This window comes from Lathyrus oleraceus, chromosome 5, assembly GCF_024323335.1.
Source record: "Lathyrus oleraceus cultivar Zhongwan6 chromosome 5, CAAS_Psat_ZW6_1.0, whole genome shotgun sequence".
Taxonomy (NCBI): domain Eukaryota; kingdom Viridiplantae; phylum Streptophyta; class Magnoliopsida; order Fabales; family Fabaceae; genus Lathyrus; species Lathyrus oleraceus.
The window spans coordinates 353,263,545-353,278,988 of record NC_066583.1 but is presented as its reverse complement, the minus strand read 5'-3'; the positions used below and the strand labels follow the sequence as shown (position 1 = coordinate 353,278,988).

Genomic DNA, 15,444 nt, shown 5'->3' with positions numbered 1-15,444 from the left:
ATTCTTCTTTAATTTAAAAATTAGTTTTTATAGTTGTATGAAGAAAATATTTATTTTTTATTTTTTCTAAAATAATAAAATAATGTGAGATCATATGTTGGAGCATAAGTTTGAACACATATAATATGGATATTTTTTTAAAATAACCAATGTTTTTAGATAAAATATCAAAATAATCAAATTTTCAAAAAATTTACCAAAATAATCATCTTTTTTAACTGATCCGCCAGTTGAACTGGCACATCCAACTAAGGTACATAGGAGGCGTCAGAGTGCAGGCGTATGCATGCAAAGTCAATGCATATAGGTGCCACATGCATTGACGCATGCATGCCTTGGTGCCACATGCATACACTATATATTGTATGCTCCAATGCATGTGACACATGCACCTTTCACTTTTAAAAATAAATAAATATAAAATATATAATTAATTAAAAGAAATACTGAAAATAAAAATTAAATTTATATTATAATGAAAAATTACATAGAATTGACAAGAATTTCAATGATCCACCTGATTGAAACGTCCCCCTGTTCCACATCCAGGTGCGTTAGTCTGTCTTTGAGGTCTCCCATGATTTTCCTGAGGTGTTTGGGGTCTTTGAGTACTGACATAATCCAATGGTGGCTGGTGTGAAGGTCTGGTGGAAGATCCATTGGTATTTGATAGATGTGTCATCATTTGTCCCCAATAGATGGCGGGTTGTCGCCAACGACGCTTCCGTAATTGAGTTCGATGTTCATGTTGTTGTAGTTGAGTCGTTGTGGTTGGGTGAATTGTGGACGGTATGGTTGCCCAAATTGGGACATTGAATCGATTTGGAAACAAATCAATGGTTCCTAAGGTGTACTATAGTCAAACAATGGTTGGGTGTTGTGGCGATGAGATGTTTAGGTGGTCATTGGTGGGGAGCTACGATGACATAACGTTGAATCGTATGAATCATCTGGGATATAGACTGTTGTGGTGGATGCATATGGTTATTGGTGGTTAGGGTTTGATTCTTGGTTTTGAGTTTGAGTGTGTGACATGAATGGGTTGCGAGGTTGGGTGTTTAGTTGTTGGGTGTATATGGTAGGGTGATGATGTGAGGTTGGTCGTTGGGTTTGGGTGGGTTGACATTGTTCTTGGACGAGGATTTATTGTTAGGCGTATGTATTCATCACCATTTTCACTATGTTTTCATTACTTATCCAACAAGACACTAAGGATTTTGAGACACTGTGCATGCATTATGGTACCTTTAAAGTCAATTTTCATTTCCGTAAGATATTTGAGCATTTTTTATTAATTTTCAATTTTATTTTATGTTTGCGCGATTTTATGCGTTGGTTGTTTGTGTTTATGTCCTTCAGGTTCAGGTAGAAGATCCGAGGGATTCGAGGCGGGACAATGAGAAGTTTCGGCGTTCGAGAAAAGACGAGTTTCCAATTCAGGAGGCCTGACACGGCCACCCGTGTCACCTGACACAGGACGTGTTAGGAGGAAGGCCAAGAAAGTATAAGCAACGCACAAACAGTGGTCTGACACGGCCACCCGTGTCAGCCTAACACATCTGTGTCAGGTCACCTGGGGCGTGTCAGCAAGTAAACAACAAGGCAGAGAGCTGACACGGCCGCTCGTGTCAGCCTGACACGGTTGTGTCAGTCTGACACGGTCGTGTCATCCCAAATCGCTAATTTACCAATTTTCGGGATTTTTCACCGGGCTTGAGCTGCAGGGACGTTTTGGAGATTTCCACCTTCTGCCAAGGGATTTTCACTATATTATGAGAGTTTCTACAAGAGAAAAGATCATTTTGGAACGAGGCGAACACAAAATTGTCAGACGATTAAGGATTACAGAGATCAAGGAATTCGGAGAGAAGAAGGTTTTCATGAGTGGAAGGATTGAAGATCCAAGTCATCCAATTACTTGTAATGTGTATTTTTTTATCTTGAATTTGTTTTGAACAATATGAGTAGCTAAACCCCCTAATGCTAGGGGGCGTCCCTGATTTAGAGTTGTAATGACTATGAGTTTACGATTGCATTTATAATATTGTTTTTACGGTAATCTTTTGATGTGTTCAATGCTTTCTCTTTCGGACCAATCGAGATTGTTGTATGGTTATCAATTAGGCTGGACTGTCATTGATAAGGTTTTCATAAGATTACTCTGCATTAGATATCACCTAGGACTAGGGATACCCTATATGAATCAGAGCATTCTTGATATAATAAAGCTTAACTTCACCCTAATTGCCTATGGACATAGAAATTAGGGTAGAATGATTAAAGGTTTTCTCACCAAGGACGTGGGAGAAAATACCCTTGAGAACTAGTAATAATTGATATTTGTTGATGCAATAGTGACTCAGAGTGGTTACAGGGATAAATCATACACCTTCCCTGGCATTGTTCCTCTTACCTTGCAAACCCTTATTTTTCATTATTATTTTCCTTTGCCTTTATTTTTATAATTTTGAATTAAAAAACCCCAATTAAATTTTTTGTTTAATTGAACGATGAATTGAACTCAATATTAACTTGCAGTTCTTGAGATCGACATTCGGGGAATTTCCCCTTTATTACTATAACAGGAAAAATAGTACACTTGTTATTTTTCCGATCACGTATGATGACGAAGTTAGTTGGCGTGGATCAATCAAATACCTTGGCTCAGACACAAATTGTGGCGTTGTAATCGACCTAAACCATACCATATAATGTTGAGTTGGCCTAGCACCCTATATGACTGGTTCGTTTAAGATGTGTTATCGTTGATTCCTCCAATGACGACACATATCATTTGCTAAGTCTCTCCAGTCGGAATAATCCCATTGGACATCGACTCTTTGTTGATGCCAATCTCTCGAACACGTTGAAGGTTTTTGAATTTGTTATTGCATGTCGAACTGCATTTTTACACGGTCACTCTAGTGCATCTCCACAGTAGTGAACCGGATAATTGGTGTTTTTGCTTTTCAAATTGCATCATCATCATGGTTAACCTGGTGATCAAGACCCATATATGGCCTCCAGATAAACTGTACAAGAATATGACATGATTAAATGATATGTAAATTTATAATTATTTTTAAATCAAAAGTAGAGTTGTGTAGTAGTATTACTTCGTCTGGTCCAATGTGGTCCAATAGATTGCGATAAACTACTATAACGTGTTTCAGACACCTGTTGTAGTTCATCCCTTTAACTAACCACCTAGATCGAAAACATTTGAAAAATATTATTTACAGTTAGTTATAATTTAAAGTCTAATAAATTAGATGGTAAAGTTTTAAACTTACTTTGTTGCAAAGTGAAATATGAATGACTTCTCGTTTATCGGGGCTAGTGACAGTATTCTTGACCAACCCCATGCTTGTAGCAAATACACGCATGAATAAAACGTACAAGTATTTTTTTTGTGACATTTTTACACAATGCACTATATAGATGGGCCAAAACAGATGAACCCTAACTATATGTGCTTACCTTATTTATATTTCGTAACAACGAAAGATGTATAAGATTTATTGTCGAAATGAGCGCTACCTTTTTCGGTTGTTAGCTTCTTACCGAAAGATGAGTGATTCTTGGGAGATTAGATCCATGGGTCCAGTTCACACATACATGCTCACTAACCCAATGCAAGAATAACACAAACTTAGCTCTCAGTTAATATGCGATGAAATTTTGTCCGTAATTAGCGACATTCCGTTGTTCAAGGTGAGTACAATAATCTCGCATATTGTAATATAATACAACTATACTCCATCATACAGGAATGCTTGGATAACTAGGACAAAGGCGGTTGAAAAATTTTATGGCAATTGGGAGGAGTTGTACAAACAACTTCCAAAATACTTGGTGGCTCTTAAACAGTATGCACCAGGGATTATTGTCAAGTTGGAAATGTTGTCGGCGTATACCCCAGATGGGACTTGTGCTATTGGAAATGGAATATTCCACCGAATCTTTTGGGCGTATCAACCATGCATCAAAGGTTTTGCTTTCTGTAAACCTATTATACAAATTGATGGTACATGGTTGTACGGGAAATGTAAAGGAACGCTACTGATGGAAGTGGCACAAGATGGCAACAACAACATTTTTCCAATCGACTTTGCCCTAGTTGAAGGGGAGACTGCTGTGGGATGGAGTTTTTTCCTAAAAAATCTCTGATTGCACGTTGCTCATCAACCTAGCTTATGTTTGATCTCTGACCGACACCCTTCAATAGTGAGTGCCTGTAAAAACATTGATAATGGATGGCAGGATCCTCTGTCGACGCATGTCTACTGTATTAGACATATCGCTCAAAATTTTATGCGAGAGATCAAAGACAAAACGTTGTGGAAGAAGGTTGTAAATGCAGGTTATGCATTAATAGAACCTTCTTTCAAACACTACTGCGAAGATATCAGATTGTTAAACGCAGATGCAGTACGATGGATCGACAGTATTCCATTGGAGAAGTGGACTAGGGCATACGACAACGGTCAATGTTGGGGCCACATGACAACAAATCTTGTGGCATCAATGAACTATGCCTTCAAAGGCATCTGAGACCTACCTATAATCACTTTAGTGCAAGCAACATATTTCAGGCTAAGGGCGTTGTTTGAGACCAGACGTTTCAAATGGAGTTTAGTGTTACAATCTAGGCAGTTGTTCAGTGATGCTTCAATGAAATTCATTAGAAACGAAGCTGCCAAAGCTAACATACACACATGGTCACGGTGTTTGACCATACTAAAGGTTGGTACAATATTGTTGAGTCCATGGATCACAATGAAGGCATGTCGATGGGACAATACATAGTGGAACTAGATAGAGATTGGTGCGACTGTGGAAAATTCCAAGCCTTTCGTATGCCCTGCTCCTATGTCATTGCGACATGTTCAAAGGTTCGAAGGGATCCATCCTACTTACTATCTGACGTTTACAAAGTCATAAGCCTATCCAATGTTTACAAAATTAGCTTGTCAGTGGTTGCAAAAGAGGATTACTCGCCTGAATATCAAGGGGAAATTCTCTGACACATTGAAGTAATGCGAAGAAAGAAAAAGGGTCGTCCAAACAGGACCCGTATTCGAACCGAAATGGATACGGCGAACATAATGGTTCAATTATGTAGTTCATGTCGTCATCCCGGTCACAATCGTACTAACTGTCTAGTGTTGGAACAAGCACAACAAGATAATTTTAATTGTACCTCCTTTTCTTTATATTAAAAATAATATTTATTTCATATGATAACTTTGTGAGGAAATACCATCACAAACAAATACAACATATTCAACAAACAAACAACACATAAATAAGAATGCAACAAACTACAACAAATAAAATATCATTACTATAACTAAGCGATTACAGCCATCAAAATAATTTTGAACATATTATACATCATCCTGTGAATGTCTCTGTCAGTCTTAATATCCACCCATACATGCACTTCTCCATTTTGGTTGAACGTGGACTCAAGCCATTGAATTCTTCTAATCCTTTTACCATCTGCAATTTCTCCATCTAACCAACGGTTCAACGTCCGATTAAGACGTTCAAACGATTCTATATTCCAAAGTCGAATCTTTATCGGAGGCTGCATTGCTGAAAAGATTAAATCGACATTTCTCTTGTGAACGTATTCATACATGGTTAAAGAACAAAAAATTGAAGGAGATTAAAGTAGAATGAAAGAAAATGGGGTTGAAGGGTAAGAAGTCTGAAGAAATATGGGAGATGCGCATGTTATTTATAAATGAAACCATGAATGCATGCGGCAATGCCCTAGGCGCCACACACGCATGACACAAGCTGATACATGCATGCGTCAGATGCATTGGCGCACAAACTAAACCGCATATGCATGCGCCAGCTACCATGACGCTTAAGTGCAATGCCATTGGGAGTATGCGTCAGCTTCAATGACGCCTCCTTTGAATGATTATTGGATGCGCCAGTTCAACTGATTCATCAGTTAAAAAAGATGGTTATTTTGATAATTATTTTTAAAAACTGATTATTTTGGTATTTAAATTGAAAAAAATAATTATTCTAAAAAACAATCTATAATCTGTTGTATACACAGTAAATTTCACAGTTATAAATTTATTATATGAAATAAATATTTATTTTTTTCTTTCTTACTTAATGACTATGCATTTTACTACATATAAAAAAATATTTAAACCAAATTTAGTAACAACCTTACCAAAATAGTATCATGGAGTTTAAAACTGCATAATATTTTCCTTACGCCTCATAATTATTTGGGCTGGCTTAAATAGATTATATATTTATGTCAAGAGGCAAATTTACTTTTGATTACTTTAATATAAACGGCAATACACTCATCTATATTTCTTTTTAAACAAAATGGCAATACAATTCCTTGGGTCAATGATTATTGGCCAAGAAAGAATAATGCATAGTTATGTGACTAGGGTCCTTAAGGCATTATTAAACAAAAATGAGGTCAAATGATAACGGATTCTCATTAGGAAATTAATATAATATATGATCAATATAACAACATAAAACTAGATACAAACATTTGCGTAGCGTTTGTCCTACACCGATAGAAAAAGGAACATGTAAAATAATGACTTTCTTGAAAATATTATTTAAAAAGCAACCTTAAAAACATAATTATACTATTCTATAACATGTCTATGTTTTCACATTATTTTACACTTAATTATATGACTTTCGAGATCAACGTAATACATACGTACTAAATATTGTGACATCCACGAATAGCGAGAGATGCATACCGACAAGTTACATAATCATTGATTAGTGTTAACTAATTTTTTTTATGTGTAGGATAATAACTGATTAAGGTATTTATTTATTCATTCATCCACGGTCCAATTGTAAAGTACATGTTTATCCATATTCCTTTTCATCATAGGACTATACATTGCTATTATTTTTAAGCTTTCTTAAATTTTTTTTTTCAAACTAGTCTATAGCCTGCTGTCATATAGCGTAGAAAAAATGCTTGTTTTGTTTGATGTTAGAGATTAAAGGTAATGCCTATTCTTCGATAGAAACTTATTAAATTATGACATTCTAAAATAATTTAAAATGATCATTTCACTTTTTTTATCTTGTTTGTGCATTGTCAATTTATACAAAATTTTATTCTGAAAATAGCTAGGATTCTTTAAATAAATAGTAAAATTGATCTTTGAATTAGGTGATCTTAGGGTCAAATGCCTAGTTTTTATTTTAAAAATTCAATATAAATATAGTAAATATAGAAGAAAAAGAACATAACACCTATTAATTTAAATACACTAATAGTAAGAGTGAAAGCAGCCCAACTTAAATATATTGTGAACCGACTATCAAAAAATTTCATAACTTAAAAGAACAAAACAAACTCAATTGTGAAATCAAAAGTCACAAGTACTACATTGCTCACCTCAATGTAAGAATATGACACAATTCAATAATCTCCTCTTGAAATTATCTCTTTTGAATCTCTTAAAGGCCCAATAAAAAAAGTCTACTCATTTTGTCTGCACCATTGAATCTTGGAATCTAATATAAGAATACATTTACAAAAGAGGTTTAGTAGACAAAAAATTTATTTTATTTTTCTTTAACATTGAATTGACTTGAGCGTTTGAGTGTTAATCATGCAGACTCATCCAGCGCCGTCGTAAAGGAGATCAGAGTCATGATTCAAGACGATTATCATCAACCATTTATCAATTTTGATTCCCTTAAGAGGTAGAGCTTCCGTTTATGATTCTCAAACAAGAACAGTGGTGTCGTCTATGGGAATCGACTTCTGATTTTTATGATTTCTACAAAAGTCACGATCGCTTCAAAAACACCGTCGAACAAATGCAAAACTTTTTGTTCCAGATTCTGGCAGTTCCATATCCAGTTCTCGATTCACCAGTTCATAACCTTCTCAAATAATCGTATCAGGAAAGCGTTTAGTTTTTTACTCTAACAATGGTCGCAAGTTATGTTTGCTTTTCGGTTTCATTGTTCGCTACTCCTTCATATCTCAAAACCGAGTAGCGCAAAGAGGTAAACACCAAGATCCATGACAAACGGTTTTGTGAATCTGCCGCCTAGTCGCGATCCTCACCGTCAAGATCTACGATTTCCTCAAAAATTTTGCAAAACATCAAAAGAAAGGACTTCAGGTCCAAATCTAGGGTTGCGGTGAAGTCTAAAGAATATTTTCATGAAAGTTGGGCCGAAGTCGCAATCCATTGTCCAACATGTCTGCATACTTCCCGTCGTCACCAGGATGATCAAGGGGAGAGGGGGGACCTATGGTAGATACCTTAAGTTCGTAGTTAATGGTGCCAAGATATCGCAAGTTTATAGTTAACGTTCGACGTCAGGGTCTCCACCAACTGGATAGTGAAGCAAATGGTCCACTAGAAATGCCCAGTGAAAGATACCCTAGATTTCAGATGCTATAAGACCTTCCGATATCAAAATCTGACCACAGTCTAACACTCTTGTTCCAAAGGAAAGACTCGATGGGGAGCGAGCCAACACAAGCAACCCAAAAGGTAGCTCACCGAAGCATCAGGCAGGCAAATGCAAAGCACGACAACTCAGACACATCCATCAAAGGTCGTTCGTCTCTGAATCTGAAGACTCCATCCTCTAGATCATCTAGCGATCAAGTCGCCCAGACAATACATCTAAGGGCGAGTGATCAATATATACTTGTGACCGACTACAATATTTAATTAATGTATTTATAGATTTTGTTGCCTAATTGCTATTATATTCTAGTCACTTTGCTTTATGTCTTGTTAACTTTTTAAGGTTCTGAAGTGTGAACTCACGTAATAGAAAACTAGGGTATAACCAACACAGTTGACACCCTAAATAAAGAGATTCAAAGGTGCTGTCGGAGACACTTTTTACGTCTGACTACAACAGTTATAACTCCACAACGTTCAGCATGCTTAAAGATTTGAGGAGTGTTGTTATAGATGCTTTGTACGTTTGACTATACCAATCAATACCCTGTATATCCGAGCATACTAAAAGACTTCAAAGGAGTTGTCAGAGACGCTTTGTACTTCTGACTATAACAACCAATTTCCCCAGGGGTGCTGTCGAAGAAACTTTGCACGTCTGGCGGCATCAATCGATTCCCTCTAGTCAAAGATTACACACATTTCTATGTAATTGGCACACCCCTCATTCGAATCTATCCCATCCAAGGGACGTGAGTGATGGAGCCCGAAGACGTTCATCACAACCTAAGTTTTACATCGAGGCAAGGGAGATTCCTCTACCTTTGGCCGGGAAGGATCCTCTATTACGCAAAGTGAAGTTCAAAGCATAGCCGCAACCGGTCTCATGCAACATCCATGTGAATATGATTCAAAGCATAGTCGCATCTAGCCGGTCTCATATGAAACCGTTACAAGTACAATTCAAAGCTAACCGCACCAAGTCAGTATTATGCTCACAATTAGTAAATTCAACGTATGGGTGTGCCAAGCTGGATTAACGTTTTTACATTATAAATGAAATTTAAAGACCCTCCATATAAAGTAGGACCAATACATTATCAATGTAAGCACATTTTAATTCTGGCCGCATCTAGACGGACCAACAACTTACCAATAAAATGTGTGCATCTTAATGCATACTCATGAATAAAGCAGCCAAACATAGCCTCACAGAGAACTTAAGGTTATTTAAACTGTAAGCAAATATTATTTATCACTTTTTATAGCAAAGAAACTCTATAAATTGCATGGGTCAAAATCGAACTCTGACGCTCCTCGACTCTCAATCAACTGAAAATATCGATTAAAAGAAGCACAATATGCAACCAAAAGAACAAGCATGCAAAAGGTAATGATATAGATAAATATTGTTTAAAGCGGGGTGCAAAAGCCCTACAAAGTCTTACATGAACAAAGAAAAAATAAAAGAGAAATGGGAGCAAAAAAATCCTTAAACGTCAGCGCCTAACTCCAGTACACCGAGAGCATCTCTAGTGTTCTCTCTAGGAACGACTTGGAAGTGATTCAGTTGGTCGTCAGTGACAAGAATGTTGAGATAAAATTCTCGCTCCTTCTCCAACATCTGATCCCAGACCTGATACACAGATTATATAGCTCAGTGAAATGACTTATGAGCTTTTATCCGTGCAGCAGCCATGTCCTTCTCGAGGCCTTTAACAACTTTGGCTCAGTCATCTTTCTTTTGCTGAAGAGCTTTTCCATCCTCTTCAAACTCACGACACGTTCTCTCTGCATCTTCAAAGGCCTTCTTCCAATTCTTCTCTCCCTCTAAAAGAGAAGCCTTCAATACCGATATCTAAGTAGCCAAAGTTGCCGGAGAACCATATCACTTCACCTACTCCTACAAAGAGTCGGAAAGCTCGGCCTTTTTCCGCAGCTCAACCAATTCCTGATTGGTCTTGGAATTATCTTGCTCAAAGGTCTCATACTTCTCCTTCAACTTATCCCTCACCTTAGAAAGACCACCAAAACCTAATATATCATCCTGATCAGCATCTTCCATCGTAACCAGATATTTGTCCCTAAATAGGGTGCGAGAAGGTTTTGGACAAAAGTTAGGCCCTCAATGTCCATAACAACAGCAAATTCCTCTAGGGTGTTGGGTACCCGAGAGGGAAGAATGGTAGGGAGCTGGAATAAAGAATTAAGGTTGTCCGACTCAACATCCTTTAAGAAACAAGCCCATTTAGAAAACCCCCCTTCAAAAGGAGTTGAGGGGAGGTCATCACGATTCCTCTTAATAGGAGAAGAGTATGGGAAAGGCTAAAGTGTTATAGCTCAGATAATAATCACATCTATTTTTGGTAAAGTAATTATGACTGGCGTCTGGACCATTAGAGCAAGAGTAGCCGCTATAGATGGAAATGGGTACCCTTTGGGAAGGGTACTATAGTGTTATTCCCCATGCCCACATTTATAAAAAGTTCCCGTACCCGAGCCCATACCCTCGCGGGCGACAATTTTAAAGTCAATCCATGTGTCTGTTGCTTGAAAATGTGTGTCACGCATAAATATACATGTGTATTTTAAAGTAGAAAGTGATAAAAATTAAGAATATCATACCCACGGGGAGTGGAAGGAAACTTAGGTTGGTTTTTTTGTAAGAAACTATCTTTTAGTAAATAAGCATGAGCAAGATAAAAATAATATATGATTGTCACAGGTTCAATTAAATAGTAAACAAGTTTTAAACATTGTTAAGAAAAGGGTTTTGAGTTCAATAATGGAGTATATGTTGGACAATGATCCATTAATATAATATAGTTATTTATGTGTTCATGATGTGTTGTGTCATTCCAGGAAAGGTCAGATAATGTTCTAAAGGTGTATCTCTACAACATCAAAAGCATATACTTTAGGACAAGGGGACAAATCTCTAAGTCTTACTTGTAATCCTAAAGCATGTTTGTTTTTACTTTGAAAGTCATTTATGGTTGTAGCTACTTATCTCTAAAAATCTATACTAATGAATATCTCTATCCTACTATTTTTTTACCACTTTTATAAGAAATATGTTTTTTGTTGGATCTCTCACTACAACAAACTTTTATCTTTTTCCAAGTTGATCAATCAAAGAAATAGATTTATAACATACTAACAAATGATAAAATAAAGCATTAACATCACATCACTTAATATAAAAAAATACATTATATCAACTTTTATTTGCTTAACAAACCAGATTTTAGCTCATGATGAGCTGAATACAAACTACAATATTGGTTCTTAAGCTAATCATTCTCAAATATAAAGTAGAAATAAATAACAACCTAAGAACAACATCTTGTCTTCTTGCAATAGATAAATAACAAGAGATAACTTATGTCACTCTAGGACTTAACAGTAAGCACTTAAGATAGTGAGAAGAAGAAACTACATTTTCGCTCAACTCTTTTCCTCAATGATTATTCTATGTGAAATGTTTCTAATAGATGCTGAACTCTTTCTCCAGTCTTCAAGAATTGCTTTTACAGGTTTTTGAGCTAGGTTTTTCCATTTGCATTAGATCATAGGCTTGAGAGTAAATCGAATCAAGCCCAAGATAAAATCAACAAAGTTACCGACTTTTCTTCTCTTTTGTACATCATGAAAATCAGGTACAGATAATGGTGGGGGATAAGGTGTAGCATGGCAGAATGCAGGTACAGAGGTGCATTGTCCTTTTCCTTGCACGGCTCACGTAGTGGGTGTACTACGTACTATTTTTTTTTTATCTTTTAGCTCCTTTGATCTTATCTTTTCAAATCAATCATCCATCCAACACAAAATGTTGACACGTCTTCCCTAAGAATGCAATTGTTGTTTCTCTTTAGTTGTTTCCAGACTTTTGCTTTCCTTTGACTCCTAGATGTTTTCCCTGACCATCATGCCTGAGCTCATCAGAACTACCTCGCACAAAGTAACACACACATAAAAACTAAAAAAGAGAGCACATATTATGCTCTTTGCAAACTACTCTAAAAACAGTTGTCATACCCCAAAATTTTCCATCCCCTTTTCATTTTATCTGGCTTATTGTTACATTAATTGGTATACTCATGTTCATCCATCCATAATTGCATTTCCTAAACAAACATCATGGATTCAAGGGGTTTGCTAATTTTGATACAAAGATGTGGATCAAGTCAATTGGCTTGGCAAGCTCCATGAGCTAGGGTTTCTTCTATGTCATGGTTGGGAAACAAAACCTATGAGATTTGGTTGCATTGGTTCGAGGTATTGGTCTCTTGGGTCAAGCCCTTGTGGAATCCTGATTATGGCTTATTGTGCTTATGGATTATTAGGAGAGTCACTCTTTTTTATTGACCATTGTATGTTGATAGTCATATATGGTTTATATGTCTAGTTCTGTTTCAAGGCATTGCAACTTAAGGCTTATTAAAGATTCAAGATTCATGATCAAAGTCAATCAAGATGCAAGTTTCATTCAAAATCCAATATTCAAGACATGGTCATTTTTCAAGAGTATTTCAAATTTTAGGCAAGGATTAAGATGCATATTCAAATGTTCAAAAAAATGGAGGAAAACAATTAACTTGAGAGGAAAGACACACATTGCATACAAAGAGACCAATTTTATTACGAAATCTTCAAACATTACAAAAAGCATCAAATATTTCATTACAGGATCCAAATTTACAAAGCACATGCAAAAAACCCTAAATTTGACATAAAATTGACTTTTTAGTCAACTATTGACTTTTGGTCAAACAGTTGTCCAAAGTCAACTTAACCTTAGACCTATTTATTTCTTGATCTTCATGATGCCCACCTTGATATCCCATCTTTCTTCATTTCCACTCCAAAACTCTATCATGATGCACCAACTTTCTTCATGGGCAACCCATGCCAACTTTGGTCCTTAATCCCACAAGTCCCGCAAAATAGTTCATACACATCCACAATTGCGAAAACCTAAGGCAAGGTAACATAACAAGTGAATTTCGGTTCAATAATCACTACAATCAATGAACATATTTAATTCTAACAACATTCATGATTTTCTACACATTTACAACACTAATTCTCTTTACACATTTATACCATTTAACCAATTAACCAATTCACTTCCCATTAGCATTAATACTATACCAATTCAACAATTTCAATCTACATCTACCTAGCAGTTCATTAACATATGCCAGTTTGTCCATAACAAACTAACAATAACTAGTATGTTTAGTTTCCATGTCATTCCATTCAACAACATAACACAACCATGTAGACCACTAATCCTACTAACAAATCATAACAAGTCATAAGTATCCAATGACTAACGTACCTTGTTATGTAAATGCTAAATGTCACAAGCTCACATCCATGTCCACAATCATGTAACTAACATTTAATTCACAAGTATAGCACTCTAATCTTTCCACCAAGCGTGTTTCTTTCACTTCAAACCCAACTAGCCACGTCTTGGTAACCACCATCCTAATTTCAGGTCCATACATAAGTGACACAATTAGCCTCCAAACTAGTTAATGGTTCACTTTGATTTCAATTTCAGTGGATATCATCAGTTTAGCAAAAGCATTCAGCATTGATAACATTACACTAACTTCAATATTCCAAAATCCGTTAGCTAACTACAACTAACCTATAAAATCTAACATTTCAATATTTTCCTAAACTGACTTTAAAATTCAATTCAATAACTGTTAGTATTACTAACTAATTCATTCATTCAATTAACTAACTCTAATATCAACTACATTTGAACTCTTAACTATTTTTCACATCAGTTAACAGTCTATCATTAACTCATTTTTTCCTAACCTCACTAACTATTTTATTCACTAACTGCAATTCAAATAAAAAATTCATACTAACAACTCTAACTAACATCATTCATTCAACATTCAATTCAACTCACTAACTCAAATTCATACTCTACTCTAGCATGCATTCAAACAACAAACTCAAAGAAGGGGAAGAAGAGGAAACAAGCATCAAGTTCAGAGAAAGGAGATACACTTACCTGAACAAGAAGGAAAAGGGTTCTGAACTTTATCCACCAACGCCAATTTTGAAGAGCCGCCGGAGATACTTCGTTCGGTAAGCTTTCCACCACATATCCTTTGATTTGCTTCCAAAAAAACACTGCAATGTATATTAGAGGGAAAGGAACCGAAGCCCTCCATTTCCTTATTTCTTTTTTAATCCTTTTTCATATCTTTTTAGTTAACTCTTTTAATGCATTTTTTCTAAGTTTTTTTTACTTGAATAACCTTTAATACACTTCATCATGAAAGTACTTTGAAGATTAATGGTTAGAACTTAGGGATTAATTAGGTTAACTAGTGCTTAGTTCATTAATCCACTTCTTCATAAAAGTCATACATGTTAACAATTGATCAAGATTATTTTTAGATTTGATTTTTCAATTAGAATTTTGGAAGCACATACACATGTTAGACTTTAATTAGAAATTATTCATGATTAGTCTTAGGGATTAATTTTTAATTAGAATTCATTAGAATTTATGTCATTTTCCTTTACTCTTGATTTCATGCATGAATCATTGGTTATGGATTTATTGCTTGAATTGTTTTGGTCTCTTGAATGATTCTTATATGCTTGTGGTTTAATTTTGTATGGTGTGTGATTATTCCCCATTTGGCTAAAATGTGTCCCACTTCCATGAACATGTAAAAAAAATTTGCTTTCCATTTTATCGCTTTCCTCACTCAGTAACCAAGAAATAATCAAAAGCAATCTAAAAAGAACCTTTTCCAAAAGAACAAAAATAAACTTGATCCAACGTCAAGTGTTTTTCCAAATCAAACTTAATTAAATGCAACGCGAGTGCTTGATACAACATCAAGTATCTCTTCCATTTCATTCACACAATTTTCAAATTCAACATCAAACACTTGATCCGACGTCAAGTCATTTTCATAACATTTTTACAACAAACTGG

At 35.7% G+C, this 15,444-nt stretch overlaps 1 long non-coding RNA gene across 1 annotated transcript; it reads right to left on the bottom strand.

The window, feature by feature from the left end:
• Nucleotides 1-13,278: 13,278 nt before the first annotated feature.
• On the bottom strand, nucleotides 13,279-14,653 carry LOC127078800 (uncharacterized). Its single transcript, XR_007787881.1, has 3 exons — nucleotides 14,503-14,653; nucleotides 13,804-13,955; nucleotides 13,279-13,436 (listed from the first exon to the last, which is right to left on the bottom strand). It is a non-coding gene; the product is annotated as an uncharacterized LOC127078800 (long non-coding RNA).
• Between the last annotated feature and the right edge of the window lie 791 nt (nucleotides 14,654-15,444).